This window comes from Sus scrofa, chromosome X (assembly GCF_054392235.1).
Source record: "Sus scrofa isolate SSC_HxYL_T2T_F1_AM1 chromosome X, Sscrofa_HxYL_maternal_Yorkshire_Landrace_v2.0, whole genome shotgun sequence".
NCBI classification, from domain to species: domain Eukaryota; kingdom Metazoa; phylum Chordata; class Mammalia; order Artiodactyla; family Suidae; genus Sus; species Sus scrofa.
In genome coordinates, this window is record NC_139401.1 from 44973835 (window position 1) to 45000028 (window position 26194).

General features: G+C 41.4%; 1 protein-coding gene across 4 annotated transcripts in view; it reads right to left on the reverse strand.

Annotated features, from left to right (window-relative positions):
- The window catches only part of SLC9A7 (solute carrier family 9 member A7), a 165491-nt gene that overhangs the window by 109586 nt on the left and 29711 nt on the right, over positions 1 to 26194 (reverse strand). The window contains exon 1 of one of the 4 annotated variants that reach the window (XM_085007796.1): positions 10370 to 10556. The exons of 2 other annotated variants lie outside the window; for them this stretch is intronic. The gene's annotated coding sequence lies outside the window, so the exon portion shown is untranslated. Of the gene's footprint in view, positions 1 to 10369; positions 10557 to 26194 lie in introns of those variants that run through there. One more of the 4 variants, XM_085007795.1, reaches the window with a different exon arrangement.

Below are 26194 nucleotides of genomic sequence, written 5' to 3' on the forward strand. Positions count from 1 at the left end.
TGTGCTGGATATTAGATTCCAGCTATAAGTGATATCATATGGTATTTGCCTTTGTCTTTCTGACTCATTTCACTCAGTATGAGAGTCTCTCGTTCCATCCATGTTGCTATAAATGGCATAATGTTGTTCTTTTTTATGGCTGAGTAGTATTCCATTGTGTATATATACCACCTCTTCCTAATCCAATCATCTCTTGATGGACATTTGGGTTGTTTCCATGTCCTGGCTATTGTGAATAGGGCTGCAATGAACATGCGGGTGCATGTGTCTCTTTTAAGGAGAGTTTTGTCCAGATATATGCCCAAGAGTGGGATTGTGGGGTCATATGGAAGTTCTACGTATAGATTCCTAAGGTATCTCCAAACTGTTCTCCATAGTGGCTGTACCAGTTTACATTCCCACCAACAGTGCAGGAGGGTTCCCTTTTCTCCACAGCCCCTCCAGCACTTGTTATCTGTGGACGTATTAATGATGGCCATTCTGACTGGTGTGAGGTGGTACCTCATGGTAGTTTTGATTTGCATTTCTCTTATAATCAGCGAGGTTGAGCATGTTTTCATGTGTTTGCTGGCCATCTGTATATCTTCCTTGGAGAACAGTCTATTCAGGTCTTTTGCCCATCAAGATGTTTTTAATAGCTGTACTGTCATTCATTGATCCTAAAATTAAAATATGACTCCAGTAACATAAGATTACGTTCTGGATCTAAGCAAGTTTCTATGATGTTAACGTCATCTCTGGCTAGTTAAGAATGACAAGTGTCACTTCTACAGTATCGTTTTCAGTCTCGAGAAGTCTTTCCACATACGTGACTGAATGTTATTCCTGGCAAAAACCCTCCAAGGTAGGCAGTGCTTCTATCGACCTTATTTTGGTTTGTTTGTTGGTTTTGCTTGTTTAGGGCTGCACCTGCAGCACGTGGGAGTTCCCAGGCCAGAAGCTGCAGCTGCAGGCCTAAACCGCAGCCATAGCAATGCCAGATCTCAGCCGCATCTGCAACCTACACCACAGCTCACAGCAAGGCTGGATCCTTAACCCACTGAGCCAGGCCAGGGGTCGAACCTGCGTCCTCATGGATGCGAGTCGAGTCGGGGTTGTTTCCGCTGAGCCACAACAGGAACGCTCTTAACTTTATTTTGTAAATCAAGCTGCTGGACTCTAGAGACAGTAAAGGATCTGCTCAAGTGCAGATAGGTATTGAAGAGGGAAGCAAGGACTCACTCCAGAGCCAGGGCTCATACGCACAGAACTGGATGCACCATCCATCTCCGGACGGCTAACTGATCAGGTCAACCTTTGCAGGGCCTTGGAGGGCATCGCCTTCCAGTAACATCTGGTAACACAAATGCTTATTTTTAGAGTGCCTAAGCTCAGAACAAATGGAAATCAGCCAAGAAAGGACTGCCTGCTGCCTGCATTACTCAGCCACTAGATGCTGAAAGCCCTGAGATGACTAAGGCCGGAGCCTACTCAGTAAGATGAGAAGCTCTAGCGCACAGGAGGGGAAGTAATTACCTTGCCCAAATCTGCTCTTAAACTCCCCACTGACTCATCCTGAAAAACCCTTGAAATACAGAACTCTGAGAGACCGAAGCCTACCGTGAAGGCACTCATTTAAAATACCCAGCAGCAGGAAACTGGAGGCTTAATGGATACATACTCAAAACAGGAAAGGATGACTCTGATATCAACAGGCGAATAATTCCCAAGTGACTTTCAAACCCCATTTCAAGCTGTTTTGATTATAGTTTAGTTTTTCTTAATTTACTATTTTTTTTTTAATTTTCGGTTTCTTATTCCAGTTCCTTGCTGTTTGAGAAAGGGAGAACCATCTCATCCTGTGGTCAGTTGGCCTCCAGGTAAAGCTGGAAGTCTGACCAAAACATTAAGGGCTGCCCTGGATGAAAACAAAACAAAAACCCTAGGCCTATATTCCCCACACTGTACATTTCATCCCTGTGGCTCATTGATTTTGCAACTGGACGTTCGTACTCACCTACTGCTCGCCTCCCCTTTGGCAACCTCCTGTTCCCAGCATCTATGACTCTGTCTCTGTCTTGTCCTGTTTGTTCATTTGTTTTGATTTTTAGATTCCACATTTAAGTGAAATTGTTTAGTATTTGTCTAACTTACTTCACTTAGCATCATACCCTCTAGGCCCATCCCCATTGTCACAAATGGCACAATAATCATTCTTCCACTGTGCATGTATACACACACACACACACACCTTCTTTATCCATCAATAATTTTATCTCTGTAAGGTGACAGATGGTAACGAGACTTACCATGGTGATCATTTTGAAATGTGTAAAAACATCAAATCACTACGTTTGTGTAACAAGAACATACCATTGCAGGACAATTACACTTCGTAAACTCAGAAAAACACATCAGATTGGAGCTCCCGCTGTGATACAGTGGGTTAAGAATATGACAGCAGAGACTCAGGTCGCTGTGGAGGCATGGGTTCGATCCACAGCCTGGCACGGAGGGTTAAAGGATCCGGTGCTGCTACAGCTGCAGCATAGGTCGCTGCTGCAGCTAGGATTCAATCCCTGGCTAGGGAACAGGGAAAAAGGAAAATAAACCCTAGGCCTGGTTCTCCATCCTGGCCACCTGGTCATATTAGTTATGCCAAAGTACAGTCACTAGAATAATCTAGTTTTCATTTTCCCAAAGAAATGATGAAATAATTGGGAAGGGGTGTCACATTCTTGAGCACTGCAGACAGGAGCTTTCTATGTCGCCAAAAGCCAAGTGGCAACTGCAGTCTATATTCTTGGAAAATACTCAAATGGACATATATATTATAGATATTAATTACATAAGGAATAAAGATTCTAGAAATCTCACTTAGTACCACAAAAATTGCCCTAGTATTTCTCTTGTTAATTTCGATTATGTTTGGGGAATAAAGTGTCACGTGAAAGGCACGAAGGAAAAAAAACACTGTTCAAGGAAGTCGAAGAAGTCCTTTTCTTAAATAGTCTAATAAACATGGATGTAGGATCATCTAAAATCTTGATTCTTCTTAGAAACGTACTTGAAGAATATATCCAACTGATTACAATGACAAAGGAAAAACACAAATCAAGTCAAAAGATTAACAAATACAGTCAGAAAAAGAAGAAAGGAAATTCACAATCAAAACAAGAAAAGAATTTATCCGAGGAAAACCACAGAAAATTAGCTTAAAATTTTGTGCGTTTTGCTGGTAAGAACAAAGTGGAAAAAATAAGCACGCATTTCCTATTCTAGCCTACGGGTTGATTCATTTAAAAATTATTTTGTTAGCCCCGTGCTTCAGGAGAAATCTGTGTCAGGGTCTTTGTGGAACTTGAGGGGAAGAGGGCACTAAGGTCAACAATAGCCTTTAATAACTTTTTTCTCCAAAATGCAAAGGCGTCCCGCATACAAGTCGCCCTCAGAGAAAACTACAGACATACTGGCCGTGTGATTCTATAAGGACACCTCTGGGAGTGGACTACTGGGAAGCAAAATAATATGGTCCAGTCTTTTATTTCCTGGTGTTTGGGACTGACATTATTTTTTTAATGAACGAGGAATATATTCCTCAAGGATATTCCTTTCTCAAATTCCAGAGTTTTCAGCTAGGCTTCCGACATAAGCAGGATGAATGACCGACGCGACTACGGTCATTACTGAGGACCAAGAGTTTAATTAACCATCAATAGATGGTTATTTAAAAGTGCTATAAGCTACCATTTCCAGATGTGCCTGTTGTTATGATATTTGTTATTTAAAAAAAAAAAAAAAAAAAAAAAGGAGTTCTCGTCGTGGCGCAGTGGTTAACGAATCCGACTAGGAACCATGAGGGTGCGGGTTCGGTCCCTGCCCTTGCTCAGTGGGTTCAGGATCCGGCGTTGCCGTGAGCTGTGGTGTAGGTTGCAGACGCGGCTCGGATCCCGTGCTGCTGTGGCTCTGGTGTAGGCTGGTGGCTACGGCTCCGATTAGACCCCTAGCCTGGGAATCTCCATATGTGGCGGGAGCGGCCCAAGAAATAGCAAAAAGACAAAAAAAAAAAAAAAAAAAAAAAAAAAAAAGACCTTGGGGAGCTCCCCGATGGCTCAGTGGTTAGGACTTGGCACTTTCACCACTGTGGCCCAGGTTTGACCCCCCTGGTCTAGGAACTAAGATCCCACATCAAGCCACTGCATGCCCTGGCCAATAAATAACTTAATAAATTAATTAATGGCTCAAAAAGATTTCGACTTGTATCTTCTTGCCTGCTAAAGAGAAGTACTAAAATCACAAACGAGGAGTTCCCGTCATGGCGTAGTGGTGAACGAATCCAACTAGGAACCATGAGGTTGCGGGTTCGATCCCTGCCCTTGCTCAGTGGGTTGAGGATCAGGTGTTGCTGTGAGCTGTGGTGTAGGTCACAGGCGCAGCTCAGATCCAGCGTGGCTGTGGCTGTGGTGTAGGCCGGCGGCTACAGCTCCGATTCGACCCCTAGCCTGGGAACCTCCATATGCCGCGAGAGCGGCCCTAGAAAAGGCAAAAAATTAAAAAATAAATAAGATCACAAGCAAGATCGCCTTCAGAAAGCAACTCTGGTTCAAGCATTTGAGCAATTACTTGATTCAATCCCCAAAGCTTGGTATGACTGAGGGGCACCTCATCACTTCCACATCCTGTTCCTTTTCCAGTCCTGCCAACCCCACTTCTCAAGCACTCACTCTTCCTGCTCATCAGAGCGAGTTAGTAGGTCAGCTTCCGAACCTTACTTTTGGTTCAAGTCTCCTGCCTGGACTTTCTGCAATAATTTAACGCTCCTCTTCACGTCTTACCTGGTTCCCTAATCATCCATTCTCTAACCACCACTAGACTAATTTCTCTGAATCACAAATAAGGCCAGTCGTGCCACGGCTCTGCTCAAAATTCTTCAGTGACTTTGTCACCCCTGGCAAAAGAAATCTCCGCTCCTTAACATGGCATTCAAGTACCACCAAGACCTGGCATCTGCCACCACTCCAATTTTACTTCCTACCACCACCTACCCCTTACACAGACACTCACCATATTCAATGCCTCAGAGTGCCCCGCGCACACCTTGCTATCATCCTGGCAATGTCCTCCAAGACTTCCCTCGCAGCCCTGGCAGAGAGGAGAAGAGGAAAAAAAAAGAGAGAGAAAGACAAGAAAAGAAAGAAGGAAGGAAGAAAGAGAGCAGGAAAGAGAAAGCAAGAAAGCAATCTCAGCTCATGGGGCCTATCAGCCAAATAAGTCCTGGAGGCCTCTGAGGGAGTTCCCAGTCGTGGCACAGCAGTTAACCAATCTGTCTAGTAGCCACGAGGATGCAGGTTTGATCCCTGGCCTCGCTCAGTGGGTTAAGGATCCGGCATTGCCGTGAGCTGTGGTGTAGGTTGCAGACGCGGCTCGGATTCCACATGGCTGTGGCTGTGGTGTAGGCCGGCAGTGGGTGCTCCCATTCGACCCAGAGCAAAATCTCTCAAAAAAGTGATAAAGCATCAACTGAGTAAATGCTAAAGGTGAGGGGTCCTGGTACAAGGAACCCAACTGTAAGAACAAACAGATTGAAGACAGGACTTCAAAGTGCATTCTCGCAGAATGATTAGCTCTGATCCAAATACACATGATGATATTAACAAGGCTTTAAAAATGTATCTTCTGTGTTGATTGCCTTGCTGATCTTATTTGAAGATATAATCTGATTTCATTTGAGTTGATCTTACTAAATTCTGGGAAATAATTTTTCTTCAAGAGAGTTTAATATAATAGCCTGCTTAGAGTCAAGTGCTCCAACTCTTTTCCCTTCTAAAATTAAATCACTCCAGGATAACTGCCAAAAAGAGACTTTATTAATAATTCTCCAGAATGATAGAGAACACACAAGATGTGTTTCTGTGTTACCACACTACTTAGCTCGCAGAAGAGTGGAAATTTCAAAGATGCGAATAGTCCACCTCGGTCATGTTACCCTGGATAGAAATCAGAGCTGCAACAGGACAGGAGGTGAAGGGAAAAGAGCACATCCCTCAGCCTCTGGTTTCTCTGGCTTCCAGAGCTAGAAGGGAAAGGTTCTCTTTCTTTAAATTCATCCATTAAGCTTCCAAGCAATTAAGTTTGCTTCGATATTCAATTTCCCATAGATTCATCTTCAGATGCTTCACAGTTTTAAATTAAGTATCACACCATAGCTGGGCTTCCAAAGGGAAAGGGGGAAAAAAAAATGGAGTTTCCATCGCGGCGCAGCAGAAACGAGTCCGACTAGGAACCATGAGGTTGAGGGTTCGATCCCTGGCCTCGCTCAGTGGGTTAAGGATCCAGCGTTGCTGTGAGCTGTGCTGTAGGTTGCAGAGGCGGCGCATATCTGGCGTGGCTGTGGTGTAGGCTGGCGGCTACAGCTCTGATTCGACCCCTAGTCTGGGGACCTCTATATGCCGTGCGTGCAGCCCTAAAAAGCAAAAAAAAAAAAAAAAAGTGAAAGGCCAAGAAAAGACCTTCCCCTCCACGCACTATTCCATCCAACCCACTACTGACCGTGGAGACTCTCTGGCAGCCAGTATTTGAGCCACCATGAACAAGGCAATCAAGAGCCTTGCCTTTACGGACCTTGCGGTTTAGAGGGGGCAGCGAGGAGTAGCCAATAAAAAAGTCAGCGAAGAGCGGCGATGACAACGCACTGTGGTACGTGCAGTTAGTGGCAGCAATCGGTGACACTGGCCAGCGCAGGGCATTTTTTGTTTTCCCTTTTGCTTCTGGCATTCTCCATCAACACATAACTTCATGGTTTTGGACTATTAATTGCACGAACACTAGAATAAACAGGGAGTTTCTATTCTAGTCAAAGGGATGCTAAGCCGAAAGTCTGTTCTGATGATCCTGTGCACTACGAAAAATGTGCTCCAGGTTTTTTGTGGAGGTGACTGGATACCAAGGTCGACAGCAGTCTTCTTTTTCTTCTTTGTTTTGCTTTTTGGTTTTTTTTTAATTTAAAAAGATAGTTATTGAAAGTTAGTTGATTTATAGTGTTGTGCTAGTTTCAGGTATACGGTAAAGTGTTTCAGTTATACATATATACATATAAAAATATATATATTCTTTTTTACCTTCTCTTCCATTATAGGTCTCAAGCTCCTAATATATCCTTCCCCTCAACAACCGTTTTCATAGTACTTGACCACAAAATGCAAAGGGGTGTCACATGTGAGCAGCCTGTGAACATGGGTTTCAAAATAAGCATAAAGCCTTAACTTAGCGTTTTTAATTATGTTTTAGAATTATCACTGCCTTGATGTTTAAACATCTATTTAATTCTGCCTCAACAAGTCCCTGTTTGTTCATGGCTTCTGGAAATAGAAATGTAGTGATCTATGGCTTAAAAAAACAAAACACTCTGTCTTGGTGACAATGTTTGTTAATCTAGTGAATAGTTATCTGCAGAAAGATGGAATAGAGAGCGATAGAGGTTTTTCATGTACACGTAAGAACTGTTTCCTTCTCAAATATTAGTTACCTGCATTAGTCTATTTATGAAAACCGAAATTCAGTGAGGCAAGAAAAGAATTTTATCGGCCCCATTTGTGACATGTAAGTGAAGCATTACACACAAAGAACTGGAGTTTTAAAGAAAATAACCAAATAAGAGATGGATGTTGATCACAAAGTCTTTTCACAAGCATGTGTACCAATAAGACCATTAAAAATAGCATTAAATAGGAGTTCCTGTCGTGGCTCAGCGGAAACAAATCTGACTAATATCCATGAGGACACAGGATTGATCCCTATCCTCGTTCAGTGGGTTAAGGATCCGGCATTGCTGTGAGCTGTGGTGTAGGTCGCAGATGTGGCTTGGATCTGGCGTGGCTGTGGCTGTGGTGTAGCCCGGCGGCTACAGCTCCGATTCGACCCCTAGCCTGGGAACCTCCATATGCCATGGGTGTGGCCCTAAAAAGACACACACAAAAATATTGTTAAATAGGTAATACCAGCACTCCAAAACTACTTTATATGACAAAGTTATTCCTTCTTTGTGCCTGCAGCTCATTGTAACAATGAGAGTGCAATTTACTAGACGCCACATACAAGTTTTGCTCTGGGCTCAAAGCAGAGGTATGGGGGGAACCTCCAGAAGATTCTTCCATCGTAAGCAGTAATCTTTGGTTATTTTAGGTCACCACACAGAAACAACTGTCACTTAGAGCTTCAGTCACACAGTGGGGCTTGTCAGCCTTCATTTGGTACAGAATATGACAATGAAAATATCAACAACTTGCTCAATACTGTGGACCAAAAAATGTTGCCTGCCCTTTCAGTAAATAAACAGAGAATGTTCCCTGCCATTCACGTACCCAAATGCTGCTGGCCATCAAGCCATCAGCCACTGCAGCCACCCTGGGGGGAATTCAGAATGGGGGGAAAAACAGCATACTGGCCATAGATAGTTGAGATATATATCAAAGGAATAAGTTGATATTATCAATAAGCCTAAACGCTTGCGTCTTCCCATACATAGAAAAGCACTAAAATCATTAACATGAGACGTGTTTTTTTGTGATTAGCAATCATCTTTTTTTTTTTCCTTTTACCGTACCCGCAACATGTGGAAGTTCCTGGGCCAGGGATCAAACCCAGGCCACAGCAATGGCAACACCAGATCCTTCAACCACTAGGCCAGCAGAGAACTCCCAGCAGTCATCTTTCGATGTTTGAGTCCATGGTTTTTATTTTATTTTTTTCAGCAAAACCTCCTCTATATCCTGGCTCCTCCTTTACCTCTTTGGATCAGCTCTTCAGAGAAAGAGAGGCTCCCCCTGAGAGGCTGCCTCCAAGGTCTCATCATCCCTAAGGGCTGGAAATAAAACCTAACTCTTAACTTTTTAGGTTGTGTGGCTTTTTTTTTTTTTTCCCCCATCAGCAATGTATTTCAGCAGCCCCTGCTCAGCCAGCAGTGAGAGGAAGCTTGAGTGCTGTGATAAAACTTCAGGCTGCTTACACTGTTGACCTAGAAACCAAACTGCTGCTTTGTAACAAAGAATAAAAATCACGATGAAAAAGCCACATTTCATCTACCCACCTAGCAAGAGAAAGTCTAAAAAAACACACAAATCGCTACCACACATAACTGGAGGGCTTGATGTGAGAGGTATATTATATTATATTATATTATATTATATTATATTATAAGGCTTATCTTAGAAAAGGAACACATTTGCTTTCTTTGCTGTGACTAAAGGATCTGGGTGGGGCAGTCCATGTATTGAGAATTCTTACCAAAAAAAAAAAAAAAAAAGAAAAAAGGCCAAAACCGTCTACACAGAGCAATGTCTGAACCCCCAAGCGAGCCCCAAGCTCACATTCATTGCTCAGGCCTTGCCCGAGTCTCTTCCCAAAGCAAACAAAGCCAACTCGCTCGTTCCCCTCCGGAGAGGCAAAGCCGGAGACTGCGGGAGCATCGCAGCCATGAGCCATGCAAAGGATGCCTGGAGGCACTTTAAGGAAGGGGCTGTCTCCACAGCGGAGGGGGGCGGTCAACCGATGCTAAGCGAAGCCCTGCAACTGTAGGACAGGCCTTCCTTGGGCAAACCAAACCCTCCCTGCACAAAACCCTTGGGTACAAACCAAAGGGTAGGTACTGTCCTGCGCATGCGCCGTGGAAGGCATCCAGGCTCCCCAGAAACTGCCTGGCGACAGAACCCTGCACAGCTGTAACCTGCATGGACATGCTGACTTGGGCATCAATGATGACATTTGAAAAATAAATAAATAAATAAATAAATAAATAACGGTACTAATTCCCTTCATTTGCTATAAGGAAGAATGCAGAAGAGAAGCTAGGGGAATTGGAGGGGTTCAGAGCAGGGATTCTGAAGCCAGACTGCACAGGTTCAAACCTCAGCTTCACGGTTTACTAAGCTGGATGGCCTCAAGCAAGCTACTTCACTGCTTTGTGCCTCAATTTTATCGGTAAACGGTATTGTAGTCTAAGGAATTAGGTTAGTATTTATATAAAGTACTTGGCACATACCAAGCGCTGTTCATTAAATTTTTAAAAAATAAAATACGGAGTTCCTGTTGTGGCTCGGCAGGTTAAGAACTCAAAGTGGTCTCTGTGAGGGTGCAGAATTAAGCCTTGGCCTCGCTCGGGGGATTAAGGATCTGGCGTTGCCGCAAGCTGCAGCATAGGTCACAGATGCAGCTTGGATCTGGTGTTGCTGAGACTATGGCATAGGTCTGTAGCTAAAGCTCCAATTCGACCCCGAGCTTAGGAACTTCCAGATGCTGCAGGTGCAGCCGTAAACAAAACTAAATCAATAAGATGAAATCACATAAAAATGTTACACAACCAAGAAGAACCCCTGACCCCATTCAGACCTCTCACCAGAACTGTAGCTGGAGTTCTGTTCTCCCTTCTGCCCCAGACCACTTGCCAGAACTGCTCACAGGGGTCTCAGTGTCCATCGTGGGTATAAATATTCACTACTCTCACTCTCTCGCTGCTCTAACCCTGATTCGGGTCCTTCTCATCCTCAACACGACTGCTCTAAAGGTATCTCCCCAGCTCCAATGGATAACCTCTCATTCCCAGGCAGCAGTGCAGCTGCAGTGACAGGTTCAAGCTGGCAATCAGACTTCTAAGACCCAAATAGGTTTTCGCTTAGTACATTTCCTTTGCTTTAGAGCAGGATATGGAACAGGACATCAGGGACAGCAGCTTCATCTCCTCGGGAGGCTGCGAATCCACCCAAGTACACAGTTTTTCTGTCCCCTCACCCACACCAGTGGTGTATGACTGCCGCAGTGAGAACCAAGATCCTTGTGGGTCTTGGTGAAAAGCCACAGCCCCCTTTTCCATCGGTCTTTTATTTTTTTATTGTTTTGCTTTTTAGGGCCACCCCCATGGCATATGGAGGATCCCAGGCTAGGGGTTGAATCGGAGCTACAGCAGCCAGCCTACGCCACAGCCACACCAATGCCAGATCCGAGCTGCATCTGTGACCTGCACCACAGCTCCCCACAACGCCTGATCTTTAACCCACTGAGCGAGGCCAGGATCAAACCCACAAACCTCATGGTTCCTAGTTAGATTCGTTTCCACTGCACCATGACGGGAACTCCCATTGGTCTTTTATTTTATTTTATTTTTTGTCTTTTTGCTATTTCTTGGGCCGCTCCTGCAGCATGTGGAGGTTCCCAGGCTAGGGGTCTAATCGGAGCTGTAGCCACTGGCCTATGCCAGAGCCACAGCAACGCGGGATCCGAGACGCATCTGCAACCTACACCACAGCTCACGGCAACGCCGGATCGTTAACCCACTGAGCAAGGGCAGGGACCGAACCCGCAACCTCATGGTTCCTAGTCGGATTCGTTAACCACTGCGCCACGACGGGAACTCCGCCATCGGTCTTTTAAATCATCCTCTGTAGGCCAAAGGTCTACAGCCCAACTGGCAGCTCCCCAAAGCCAGGTGCAGCTCCGTACAACAACTGAGGCAGACACAGTATCTCCCAATTATCTTAACTCTACTGTTTCCAAAGACACAGAACATGGAAGACCAAGATAATTCTTCAAGACTGTCTAAATCACCCCAAGCCCTCACCCACAAATGCCAACATAACTTTTCATGGAATGGAGCCTCAGAACTCCAAAAGGGCAACTGAGGCCCCCAAGCTGTTCCCTGGATACTCTGTTTCCTGTATTATATGCTGCAGTGATCCCTACATGCCCTCACTTTGGCCACACAGCCTGAGCCAGCTTTTACTGCACCATAGAGACAGTTGTGTTCCACTCAATGTCAACTCCATAGAGGCGGAATCCTTTTATTTCCTCTTCCCATTACCTGGCACCCCGGCATAGTCTTTGAAACACAAAAACCTCAGCAAAACAGTAACTGCATTTAAGCAACTAATAAAGCGGGGCACAATGATTCCAATACAGTGAAGGAATGCCACGTAATTTTAAAAGCCTCAGGGTCTGGATGACAGTGAGGACACACATGAAATGTTAAAGACCACAAACTTAATCCAAACCACCCTCTGAATGCCCCGAGGAGGGAGCAGCAGCTCCAAAGGGATTATAACGCTGATTTCTTAATAATCCCCTCCACACAGCACCACTCCCATAGCAGTCCTCGTGAGTAGGGTCTGTGTCCCCTGTACAGTGAAGAGCCACAAATGTTTGGCTATTCAACATATGACTTAATGTTGTGAAAATCATGGTTGGTTTACTTGGTTCTCTTTATGGAAACATTGAAATCCGTAATTAACAGACGATACCAAAATCAACACAAGAGACTAATCAACATAAATGAGGGATGTCCCAAAGTTTGACTCAGACCAAAATCAGCTCCAGTCTTCAGAAGTAACTGAACATCTTCTGCAATGCCATTTTTGGTATTCCTTAACGATGAACTCATAACCATGTGATAACATATACATAGATTGTCATCACATGTGACCAACATATCAACATGAGCAATATAAAGGCATGCCATTTGTATTTCTTATTAAGTCTATTGGTACCTTGGATTACAGATTGCCTTGTATGTTTTACACGTAGAAATCCTATCAGTCTCTTGAGTGATATACTTATCATTATTATTCTCAGAATAAATGCTGATTAGTGACTGTGAGAGCAGCTGATTTTATATACAAAACAGTTAACTTATTAAGAATGTATTAAAATGGACACCGAAAGTACAAACCATAAAGGGAAAAAGTGATAAACTGGACTTTATCAAAACCTAAAACTTCTACTCCTCAAAATATACTGCTAAGGAAATGAAAAGACAAACCGCAGACAGGGAGAAAATACTGCAAATCACTTATCTGATAAAGAACTTGTGCCCGGAAAATATAAAAGCACAACTTGATAAGGAGACCAAAAAAGAAAAAAAAAAAAAAAAGACTAAAGATAGGTGGAGAGCAGTCAAGAGTAGAAGGACTCTAAGCTCACCTCCTCTCACGAGCACGCCAAAATCACAACAATGTGTGCAACAACCATTGTCGAAAAAGACTGAAAACTACCAGAAAAGATACTTTACAGCTAATGACATAAAGACAGAACCATGAGACTGGTAGGAGGGGAGGATGCATGGTATCATCAAATCCCATATTCCTGGGTGGGTGACCCACAAACTAGAGAATAATTATATTAACAGAGGTTCTCCCACAGGAGTGAGAGTTCTCTTACATCAGGCCTTCCATCCCAGGGGTCCAGAACTGGGAAGAGGAGCCCCCAGAGCATTTGACTTTGAAGGCCAGAAGGGCTTGATTGCTGGAGCTCCATAGGATTGGGGAAAATGGGGACTTTACTCTTAAAGGGCACACACAAAACCTCACATGCACCAGGACCCAGGGCAAAAGCAATAATCTGACAGGAGCCTAGGCCAGACCCACCTGCTGGTCTTAAGAGGCTCTCCTGGATAGGCGATGGATGGCTGGGGTGCACCCTGGGGCATAGACATTGGTGGCAGGTATACTGAGGAGCATTCATCTATGTGAGCTCTCCTGGAGGCTGACATCTTGGCAATAAGGACTGCCCCCCCCCCCCAACAGCCTATAGGCTTCAGTGGTATGAGGCCTCCAGGCTAAATAACAAATGTGTTGGGACACAGACTCATCCTTCAGTAGACAGGCTACCTAAAGACTTCCTGAGCCCACAACTGACTCTATACATGCCCCTAGACAGGGCCCTGCCACTAGAGGACCAAGATCCAGCTCCACCCAGCAGAGAGCAGGGACAGACCCCTCGTGCCAAGAAGTCTGCACAAGCCTCTAGATCAGTCTCACCCACCAGGAGGTGGGGGGGAAGACCTCATAAGCAAGAAAACTACAGCCCTGCAGCCTGCAGACTGAGTCAAAAAACACAGGACAGACACCACCCTGGGACAAGCTGGCCCCTGGCCCTTGGGGGGATGAAAGAGGAGTATACTGCTCAGATGCATAGCACATCTCCTACAGAGGGCCACTTCTCTAAGGTCAAGAAATGTAACCAACCTACCACATGCATAAAAATACAAACAGCAATTTAGACAAATGAAGTGACAGAGGAATATGTTTCAGAGGAAGGGGAAAAAAAACAGAAGAAGAACTAAATGACATGAATATAGGCAATCTACCCAAGAAAGAGTTCAGAATGATGATCATAAAGATGACCAAAGAACTCAGGAGGAGAATGGATGCACAGAGCAAGAAATAATAAGAATCAGAAAATATAAAGAACAACCAAATGGAAGTAAAGAATATAATAACCAAAATGAAAAATACACTAAAAGGAAGCAATACTAGACTAAATGAGGCAGAAGAAAGGATCAGTAAACTGGAAGACAGTAGTGGAAATCAATGATGCCAAATAGAAAAAAAAAGAAAAAAGAAAAAAGAATGAAATGAGGACAGCTCAAAAGACCTCTGGAATAACATCAAGCACACTAATATTCACATTATAGGAGTCCCAGAGGGAGAATAGAGACAGAAAGGGCCTGAGAAAATATTCAAAGCAATAATAGCTGAAAATTTCCCTAACCTGGGGAAGGAAACAGTCACCCAACTTCAGGAAGCATAGAGAGTCCCATACAAGATCACCACAGAGAGGAATATACCATGACACATTGTAATCAAAATGACAAAAACTGAAGAGAGAATATTAAAAGCAATAAAGCGAGTTCCCTGGTGGCCTAGCAGTTAAGGATTTAGCATTGTCACTGCTGTGGCTTGGATTTGATCCCTAACACAGGAACTTCCACATGTTGCAGGCATGGCCCAAAAATTTTTTAAGTTTTTAAAAGTTTTAAAAAAGCAACAAGGGAAAGGCAAAAAACAACATACAAGGGAACTTCTATAAGGCTATCAGTTGGTTTTTCAGCAGAAACTCTGCAGGCCAGAAGGGAATGGCATGATAATACTTAAAGTGATGAAAGACCAAAAAAAGAAAAAAAAAACCCTACAACCAAGAATACTCTGCCCAACAAGGCTCTCATTCAGATTTGGTGGAGAAATTAAAAGCTTTACAGACAAGCAAAAGCTAAAAGACTTCAGCTTCACCAAACTAGCTTTGTAACAAATGCTAAAGGAAATTCTCTAAGTGGGAAAGAAAAGGCCACAACTAGAAAGAAGAAAAATTACAAAATGGAAAAGCTCATTTGTAAAGGCAAACATACAATAAAGGTTGCAAATCATCCACACACAAAGCTAGAAGTAAGGTTAAAAGACAACAGTAAAATCATCTGTATCCACAATAAGCAGTTATTGGATACACAAAACAATTAGAGGTAAAATACGATACCAAAACAGTATTCGTGAGGGGAAGAGAGTAAATATGCAGGGTATCTAAAATATGTTTTAAATTAAGAGATCAGCAACTTAAAACAGCATATATAAATATAGACTCTTATACAAAAACCTCATGGTAACTGCAAAACAAAATCTATGAGATACACAAAAAACAGAAGAAGGACTCCAAACATAACACTAAAGATAGTCATCAAATCACAGGGGACAGAAGAAAAAAAAGATCTACAAAAGCAAATCCAAAACAATTAACAAAATAGCAATACAAACATACATATTGATAATTACACTAAATGTAAATGGATTAAATGCTCTGACCAAAAGACACAGACTGGCTGAATGGATACAAAAATAAGACCCACATATATGTTGCCTACAGGAGGCTCACTTCAGATTTAGAGACACATACGGAGTGAAAACAAGGGGAAGGAAAAAGGTATTCCATGCAAATGGAAATCAAAAGAAAGCTGGAGTAGCAATACTCATATTAGACAAAATAGATTTGGGGTTTTTTTTGTCTTTTTTTGCTTTTTCTAGGGCCACTTCCCACGGCATATGGAGGTTCCCAGTCTAGGGGTCCAATCAGAGTTGTAGCCTCCAGCCTACACCAGAGCCACAGCAACACGGGATCCAAGCTGCATCTGCGACCTACACCACAGCTCACGGCAATGCTGGATCCTTAACCCACCAAGCAAGGCCAGGGATCGAACCCACAAACTCATGGTTCCTAGTCAAATTCGTTAACCACTGCACCACGACAGGAACTCCAAAATAGACTTTAAAATAAAGACTGCTACAAGAGAAATAGAAGAACACTACAAAATGATCAAGGGATTAACCCAAGAAGACATAATAATTATAAATATATATGCATCCAAAAGAGAAGCACGTCAACATACATGGCAAATATTAACAGACATAAAAGAAAATTTGACAGAAATATAATAATAGTGGGAGACCTTAACAATCCACATACATGAATGGACAGATCATCCAGACAGAAAATCAGTAAGGAAACACAGGCCTTAAATGACACATTGGACCAGATGGACTTAACTGATATTTATAGAGCATTCCATATGAAAGCAGCAGAATACACATTCTTTTCAAATGCACATGGAACATTCTGCAGGATAGATCACATGCTGGGCCACAAAGCAAGCCTCAGTAAATTTCGGAAAACTGAAATCACATCATGCATTTTTCCTAACACAATGCTATGAGGCAAGGAAAAAAACTGCTAAAAAAAAAAAAAAACCTCAAACACATGGATGCTAAACAATATGCTATTAAACAACCAATGGACCACTGATGAAATCAAAGAGGAAATAAAAAAAATCTACAGACAAATGAAAACGTAATGATCCAAAAGCTACAGGATGAAACAAAAGCAGTTCTAACAGGGAAGTGTACAGGCATACAAGCTAACCTCTGCAAACAAAGGAAAATCTCAAACAATCTAACCTTACACCTAAAGCAACTGGAGAAAGAAGAACAAACAAAACCCAAAGTTAGTAGAAGGAAATAAATAATAATCAGAAAAATAAATATCAGAGCAGAAAGAAATGAAATAGAGACTAAACAAACACTAGAAAAGATCAATGAAACTAAAAGCTGGTTCTATGAAAAGATAAACAAAATTGATAAACCTCTATGCAGACTCATTAAGAAAAAAAGGAAGAGAGCCTAAATCAATAAAATCAGAAAGGGGGAAAAAAAGCAGTTCCTGTTGTGGCTCAGTTAGTTAAGAACCCAACATAGTGTCCATGAGGATGCATGTTCAATTCCTGGACTCACTCCGTCAGTTAATGATCCAGCATTGGCACAAATTGTGGCATAGGTCACACATGTGGCTCAGATCTGGCCTTGCTGTGGCTGTGGCAAAGGCCAGCAGCTGCAGCTCCAATTCAACCCCTAGCCTGGGAATTTCCATATGCCACAGGTGTGGCCATAAAAAAATAAAAAGAAAAGGGAAAAGATACAATGGGCACCATAGAAATATACAAGGATCCTAAGAGACTACTATGAGCAACTACATGCCAATAAAATGGACAACCTGAAAGAACAAATATTAAGAAAAGGTACAATCTCCCAAGACTGAACCAGGAAGAAATAGAAAATATGAACAGACCCATTATCAGCACTGAAACTGAATCAGTAATTTAAAAACTCCCAACAAGCAAAAGTCCAGGACCAGATGGCTTCACAGGTGAATCCTATCAAACATTTACAGAAGAGTTAAAACCTATCCTTCTGAAATTCTTCCAAAAATATTGCAGACAAAAGAACACTTCCAAATTCATTCTATGAGGCTACCATTGGGCTGATGCCAAAACCAGACAAAGATACCACACACACACACAAAAGAAACTCACAGGCTAGTATCACCAATGAACACAGATGCACAATTCCTCAACAAAATCTGACTCCATCAATACATTAAAGGGATCATATACCATGATCAAGTGAGTTTTATCCCAAGGATGCAAAGATTTTTCAATATCCTTAAATCAGTGTGATACACCACATTATCAAGTTGAAGAATAAAAATCACATGATCATCTCAAGAGATGCGGAAAAAGCTTTTGATAAAATTCTACATCCATTTATGATAAAAACTCTCCAGAAAATGGGCATCGAGGGAACATACCTCAATGTTACGGCCATTATATGACAAACCCACAATTAACATCATATTCAACAGTGAAAAGCTGAAAGCATTTCCTTTACTATCAGGAACAAGACAGGTCTGCCCACTCCCACCACTTTTATTCAACATAGTTTTCGAAGTCCTAGCCATGGCAATCAGAGAAGAAAAAGAAAAGGAATCCAAGTTGGAAAAGAAGAAGTAAATCTATCACTGTTTGCAGATAACATGATACAATATATAGATAATCCTTAAGATGCTAACGGAAAGCTATTTGAGCTCATCAATGAATTCAGTAAAGTTGCATGATACAAAATTATTATTTTTTTTTTTTAGGGCCACACCTGCAGCATATGGAGGGTCCCAGGCTAGGGGTTGAATCAGAGCTACAGCTGCCGGCCTACACCACAGCCACAGCAACGCCAGATCCAAGCTGCATCTGCAACCTACACACAGCTCACGGCAACACCAGATCCTCAACCCACTGAGCGAGGCCAGGGATCAAACCCACAACCTCATGGTTCCTAGTCAGATTCGTTTCCACTGTGCCGTAATGGGAACTCCAAGGATACAAAATTAATACACAGAAATCTCTTACATTCCAATACACTGATAACAAAAGATAAGAGAAATTAAGGAAACAATTCTGTTTCCCATTGCATCAAAAAAGAATAAAACACCTGGGAATAAACCTACCTAAGGAGGCAAGGGACCTGTACTCTGAAAACTATAAGCTGCTGATGAAAGAAACTGAAGATGACACAAACAGATGGGAAGATTCTGTGTGTGTGTGTGTGTGTGTGTAGTGCTTTTGGATTACAAGGATCAATATTGCTAAAATTATCCTATTACACAAGGCAATCTACAGATTGAATGTGATGCCTATCAAAATACCAATGGCATTTTTCACAGAACTACAACAATTTTAAAATTTGTATGAAAACACAAATAATTTAAAAATTTGTATGGAATAGCCAACATGCTCTTGAGAAAGAATAACATAGCTGGAGGAAGCAGGCTCCCTGACTTCAGACTATGCTACAAAGCTACAATCATCAAAACAGTATGCCCCTGGCACAAAACCAGAAATACAGATGAATGGAATAAGAGAGAAAGCCCAGAAATAAACCAATGCACCTATGGCCAACTAATCCATGACAAAGGAGGCAAGAATATACAATGGAGAAAAGAAAGTCTCTTCAATTAAGTGGTGCCAGGAAAACAAGATAGCTACATGTAAAAGAATGAAATTAGAACACACTCTAACACCATGCACGAAAAATAAACTCGAAATAGATTAAAGATCTAAATCTAAGACCAGATACTACAAAACTCTCAGAGGAAAACATAGGCAGAACACTCTTTGACATAAAGCACAGCAGCATTTTTCAGATCCACCTCCTAGATAATAAAAAATAAAAACAAACAAATGGGACCTAATTAAACTGAAAAGCTCTTGCACAGCAAAGGCAACCATAAAGTGAAAAGACAACCAACAGAATGGGAGAAAATATTTGCAAACAATGATACCAACAAGGGATTCATTTCCACAATATACGAATAGCTCTCACAGCTTAATATCAAAAACAAAACCAAACAATGCAATCGAAAAGTGGGCAGAGGACCTAAATAGACATTTCTCCAAACAAGGCATTCAGATGGCCAACATATACATAAAAGATACTCAATATCCTTAATTATTAGATAAATGCACATCAAAACTACAATGAGGTATCACCTCGTATTGGTCAGAATGGCCATCACTAAAAAATCTACAAATAAAAAATACTGGAGGGGATATGGAGAAAAAAAGGACCCTCCCACACTGGAATGTATATGGGTACAGTCACCATGGAGAAGTATGCAGGCTCCTTAAAAAACTAGATATAGAGATACTATATGATTCTCCCATCCCATCCCTGGGCAAATACCTGGGGAAAAAACTCTAATTTGAAGATACACGCACCCCAGTGTTCACAGCAGCATCGTTTACAACAGGCAAGACATGGAATCAACCTAAGTGTCCATCAACAGGTGAATGGATAGAGAACATGTAATACATATTCACAATGGAATATTAAATCTCAGCCCTAAGAAAAAAATGAAATAGTGTCATTTGCAGCAACATGGCTGGACCTATGGATTATCACATTAAGTGAAGTCAAAGAAAGACAAATATCCTATGATACCACTTACATGGGGAATCTAAAAAAATAATACAAACAAACTCATTTCAAAGAACAGAAATAGACTTGCAGACAGAGAAGACAAACTTATGGTTACCAAAGGGGGTGGAGGCAGATAAATTAGAAGAGTGTGATTAACATATGCACAAAACTGTATATAAATAGATAACCAACAAGGACCTACAGCAAAGCACTATACTCAATATCTTGTAATAACCTATAATGGAAAAGAATCTGAATATATATGTGTGTGGATGTGGGTGTGTATGTGCATAACTGACTCACTTTGCTGTGCACTTGAAACTACCCCAACATTGTAAATTAACTATAAATTTTTTAAATGGGCCAAAAATATGAACAGAGAACAAACAAGGTACATGAATGGCAAATAAGCATGAGAAAATATATTCCACGTCACTAGTCATTAGGGAGATGCAAGTTAAAACGACAATAAAATACCGCTTCAATGATTGGATTAGGAAGATGTGGTATATACACACAATGGAATACTACTCAGTCATAAAAAGGAATGACATAATGCCATTTGCAGCAACATGGATGGAACGAGAGACTCTCATACTGAGTGAAATGAGTCAGAAAGACAAAGGCAAATACCATATGATATCACTTATAACTGGAATCTAACATCAGCACAAATGAACATCTCCTCAGAAAAGAAAATCATCGACTTGGAGAATAGACTTGTTGCTGCCCGATGGGAGAGGGAGGGAGTGGGAGGGATCGGGAGCTTGGGCTTATCAGACACAACTTAGAATAGATTTACAAGGAGATCCTGCTGAGTAGCATTGAGAACTATGTCTAGATACTCATACTGCAACAGAACAAAGGGTGGGGGAAAAAATGTATACATGTAAGGATAACTTGATCCCCATGCTGTACAGCGGGGAAAAAAAAAATACCGCTTCACACTAGAATGGCTAAATTTAAAAATTCATAAATAACCAAAAATTGCTAAGGATGTGGAGCCATCTTCCACACTGTTGCTGGGAATGCAAAATGTTCAGTCCCTTTAAAAAAGGTTGCCAGGTTTTTCTCAAGTTAAACATACACTTACCATACAACCCAGAAATCTCACTCTTGGGTATTTATCCAACAGAAATGAAAACACATGCCCACACAAAGACGTGTAGGCAAATGTTCATAGCAGCTTTATTTATAATACCCCAAACTGAAAACAACCCAAATGTTCAACGAATGGTGGATGTGCAAGTAAACGATGATGCATCGATGCAATGGAATTCCTGCTCGGTAATAATAAAGGAACAGACTCGATGCACACAACAACACAGATGAACTGCCCAAGTATGACGCTAAGCAAAAGCAGCTGGACACAAAAGGTTACCTAATACATGACTGCATTCACTTGAAATTCTGGAAAAGGCACAAATATAGGCATAGAAAACAGATCGGTGGTTGCTGAGGGCTGCTAGGGTAGAAGGAAGGCCTGGTCTGCAAAGACGCATCAGGACTCCTGAAGGGATGGACATTCTATAGCTTGATTTTAGTGCTGGTCACACAAGTGTTTACATATGGGGAAAGTCATTGAACCATATATGTATGAGGAATGAATTTTATTATATCTAAATCATACCTAAATAAATGTGATTCTTTAAAAAAGGAGTAAGTTAAAATATGAATAGGTAAACAGTGAATTTTGTGGGGTTTTTTTTTTTTTCTGTTTTGGCTTTTGGAGTTTGTTTTGTTTTGTTCTGCCTTTTTAGGGCCACACTCGCAGCTGGGATCGAATCGGAGCTACAGCTGCCATCCTTCACCACAGCAATGCCAGATCCGAGCTGTGTCTGTGAGCTACACCACAGCTCACGGCAATGCCAGATCCTTAACCCACTGAGCAAGGCCAAGGATTGAACCTGTGTCCTCATGGATACTAGTCAGATTTGTTTCTGCTCAGCCACAGTGGGAACTCCCAGTGAATATTTTTTGGAAGGCAGCTATGCTCACCACTATACCACCAATGTGGGTATTTTTTGAATGAATTAATGAATGAACAGTACAATCAATAAATAAGGGAAAACAAAGATATCTGGTTAGGTCGACAATTATCTAAAACTTTAACAACAATAGATATAAGAGTATAACAATTCTAATTTTTGGAGGATTGTTTGGCACATTAACATTATAAAACATTTAAGTCTTTCAGCCATTTTGAGTTACATTTGAGAAAAAAGAATGTATACATGTAAGTGTAACTGAGTCACCATGCTGTACAGTAGAAAAAAATATACACGTAAATAAAAGATAAAAGAAAAAACATTATAAAACAAACTTCTGGAGTTGCATTTAATTTCAGATTATCTCCTTGGAATCACATGCATACAACCTAATAAAGCTGCAATCTAGCAGCTGACAGTGCTGAGAAATTACACTCTGTAATGTCAAACTTTGAAAATACGACACTGAGGAATTCCTGTCATGGCGCAGCGGTTAATGAATCCAACTAGGAACCATGAGGTTGCGGGTTCAATCCCTGGCCTCACTCAGTGGGTTAAGGATCCAGCGTTGCCATGAGCTGTGGTGTAGGTCGCAGAAGCAGCTCAGATCCTGCGTTGCTGTGGCTGTGGTGTAGGCCAGCGGCTACAGCTCCGATTCGACCCCTAGCCTGGGAACCTCCATATGCCGCGGGAGCGGCCCTAGAAAAGGCAAAAAGACAAAAAAAAAAAAATGCGACAACTGATATTTTTATAACATTACAATAATAATGCGTCCTGAATACTACTTAACCCAGAGGTTCATTCTAAATCAGTGACATTTTGGGTTAATCTTGGCCAAATATGAATTGTCAACACTTAGCATTCAACAATTAGCCAAAATAGTTATTCAGTGTCTCCCTAATACAAGTGATCAATCTGTTAACATTCAGAATTTCAAGTTTCTGGTTCATGACAAGCCAGCCTCCAACAAACCAATGTCAAAATGCACTCTGGGTTCAGCCTCCTCTGCTTTCAAGCACTTGAATGGTGGATAAATCCACCATTACCAACACTTACACTGGAAACCCTAGGCCATTTTCAGTACTTTGATTCTTTACATTAATTTTCTTTATTATTATTATTATTATTATTATTTTTTGTCTTTTTGCCATTTCTTGGGCCGCTCCCGCGGCATATGGAGGTTCCCAGGCTAGGGGTCTAATCGGAGCTGTAGCCACTGGCCTACGCCAGAGCCACAGCAACGCGGGATCCGAGCCGCGTCTGCGACCCACACCACAGCTCACGGCAACGCCGGATCCTTAACCCACTGAGCAAGGGCAGGGATCGAACCCGCAACCTCATGGTTCCTAGTCGGATTCGTTAACCACTGCGCCACCACGGGAACTCCATACATTAATTTTCAAAGTACTTCCTTTCAAGGTAGAAACAGCAAAAAGCACTTGATCATTTTCAGGAAATATCCTAGATTATTAAAATGAGAGTAACGAAAATGAAAAATAATGTAGCTAAGCAAATTTAAAAGATTTCTAAAACAATATAGTTTAAAGGTATAATGGACAAGAAGACCTCATTAATAATATTAATGAAACTATAAAATATCTAAGTTTAAGGTTAACAAGAAATGTTCAAAACTTAAGAGGAAAACTCAAAAATACTCCTAAAGAACACAAGAGCCTTGAAAAATGGAAAAGCATAGGAGGTGCTTGAATAAGGAAGAATCAACATTAAAAAAATTATTCTTCCCACACTGATTCATAAATATTTACTGGTATTAATACCAATAGGTATTTGGATAGGAACTAGACAAGCTGATTCTAGAGTCATATGTAACACTAAACAGACAACCAGGAAAACTCAAGGGGAAAAATGAGCAATGAGGGGCATTAGCTCTAACAGATTTTAAAATATTTAAGGGCCTCAACCATTGACACTAGTTCATTTGGTACAATATTAATACTGGGGGTATTCATTCAAAAATAGGATCATACCAAGAGAGCAGAACAGAGTCCAGAAATATACACAAGTATTTAGGATACAATAAAGAAGATATCTCAAATCAGAAGGATCAGTATAGACTTTTTAGTAACTAGTGCGGAGATAACTAATTAGATATTTGGGGAGTTCCCATTGTGGCGCAGTGGTTAACAAATCCGACTAGGAACCATGAGGTTGCGGGTTCGGTCCCTGCCCTTGCTCAGTGGGTTAATGATCCGGCGTTGCCGTGAGCTGTGGTGTAGGTTGCAGACGCGGCTCGGATCCCGAGTTGCTGTGGCTCTGGCGTAGGCCGGTGGCTACAGCTCCGATTCAACCCCTAGCCTGGGAACCTCCACATGCCGCGGGAGCGGCCCAAGAAATAGCAACCAAAAAAAAAAAAAAAAAAAAGATATTTGGGGAGTGTCTTTTTAATTATCGAGTCCAGATATCTTAAAAGTAAAAACTTTCACTACTTGATGGCAACAACAACAAACTTCCCAGAGAAAGAAAACACACAAGCAAGGTTAAAAAAAATAAACGGAAAAAAATATTCGCAACTCATCGCAGATAAAGAGGCTCATGTCCCTAATATATAAAAAGGTCCTAAAATTTAAAAAAAAAGACAAATCCATAGGAAAAATAGGAGAAGAATATAAATAGGAAATTCACAAAAATATATAAATGAGTCTTAAGCTTTTGAAAAGACAGCCATCATTATTTATAAGAGAGATGCAAATTAAATGCCACTGAGACACCATCCTTATCTTTCAAATGGACAAAAATCCAAAAGTTTGACAATGCGCCCTTGGCAAGACTGGAAAAACAAGCACCTTGATGGCCGTTAAGCGTGAAAAATGGTACAACTTCCACTGAGAAGACTCTGGCACTCTGATCCAAAATGGCTTAAATTCCTTCCAAGCCAGCAATCCTACTTCTAGGAATCTACCCCACAGACACAACCACCCATGCACAGGATGTTCGAGATTATCTAGAGCAGTATTGCTTGACTACAGTAAGAATGCAAAAGGACTGAATTATGATACATCCACACAACAGTTTACTACCTTGTAGCTATAAAAGAAAACAATGAAGAAGACATCTTTGTTCTAAGATGGCAACATCTCCAGGATGACTTAAAGGAAAAACACAAGGTGCAAGCGATGCAGGACACACGATATACAATCTTTTATAGAGAAAGGGTGAACGTTAGCACATATATTTGTATTTGCTTATATTCCCGTGAAGAAAGAAAGGGAAGGACAAACGATCAACAAAAGAGGCGACTATAATGTCCAGGAGAAACAGAGGGGATGAGATGTCCATTTGTGATGTGTCTCTTCAATTTCATTTATATGTGCACCATGTAAATGTATTACCTATTCAAATTTTTTTTAACCTGTTTGCCAAAGAGACCTAGGAGGGCAAAAGATAAACAAGACCGAACAGCCCATTATTAAGAGCTACATATGCTTGTTAGCCAACGACACAGATTATTTTGATTTTCACCAAATGTCTCTTGTTATTGTTGAGTCTAACTTTGTTTTTGGTCAGAGAACATTCTTTATATGTTTTCAATCTTTTTTTAAAAAAAAAGGATTAAGACTTGTTTTATGGCCAAGCATATGATCCATGTGCACTTAAAAAGGTTCTGTGTTGTGCTGCTGTTGGGGAGACTGTTCTATAGATGCCAGTTAGGTCAAGTAGGCTGATTCTTGAGCTGCATCTCTCTCTTTTCCAGTCTGTCAGGTTTTTTTTGGTTCATGTGTTTTGGAGCTATTTTTAGATGGGTACACATTCATAATTTTTCCATCTTCCCAATGGCATTATCAAGTGTCCCTCCTTATAGTAATGTGTCTTGTCTTAAAGTCTATCTTGTCTGATACTAACATCGTGAACTCCAGTGCTCTTATGATCAGTATTAGTCGGCATCTATTTTTCCATCATTTTACTTTCAAACTCTGGTGTGTGTCAATCGAAAGTGCAGTTCTCACTGCACTTTAAAGAGCAATTTTGTCCCCCATGTGACATCTGGCAATAGCTGGAGAAAATCTTGTTTATCCCAACTGCATGGCTACTACTGACATGTAATGGATAAAGGCCAGAGATGCTACTGAATATCCCACAATCAAGATTTTTTTTGTT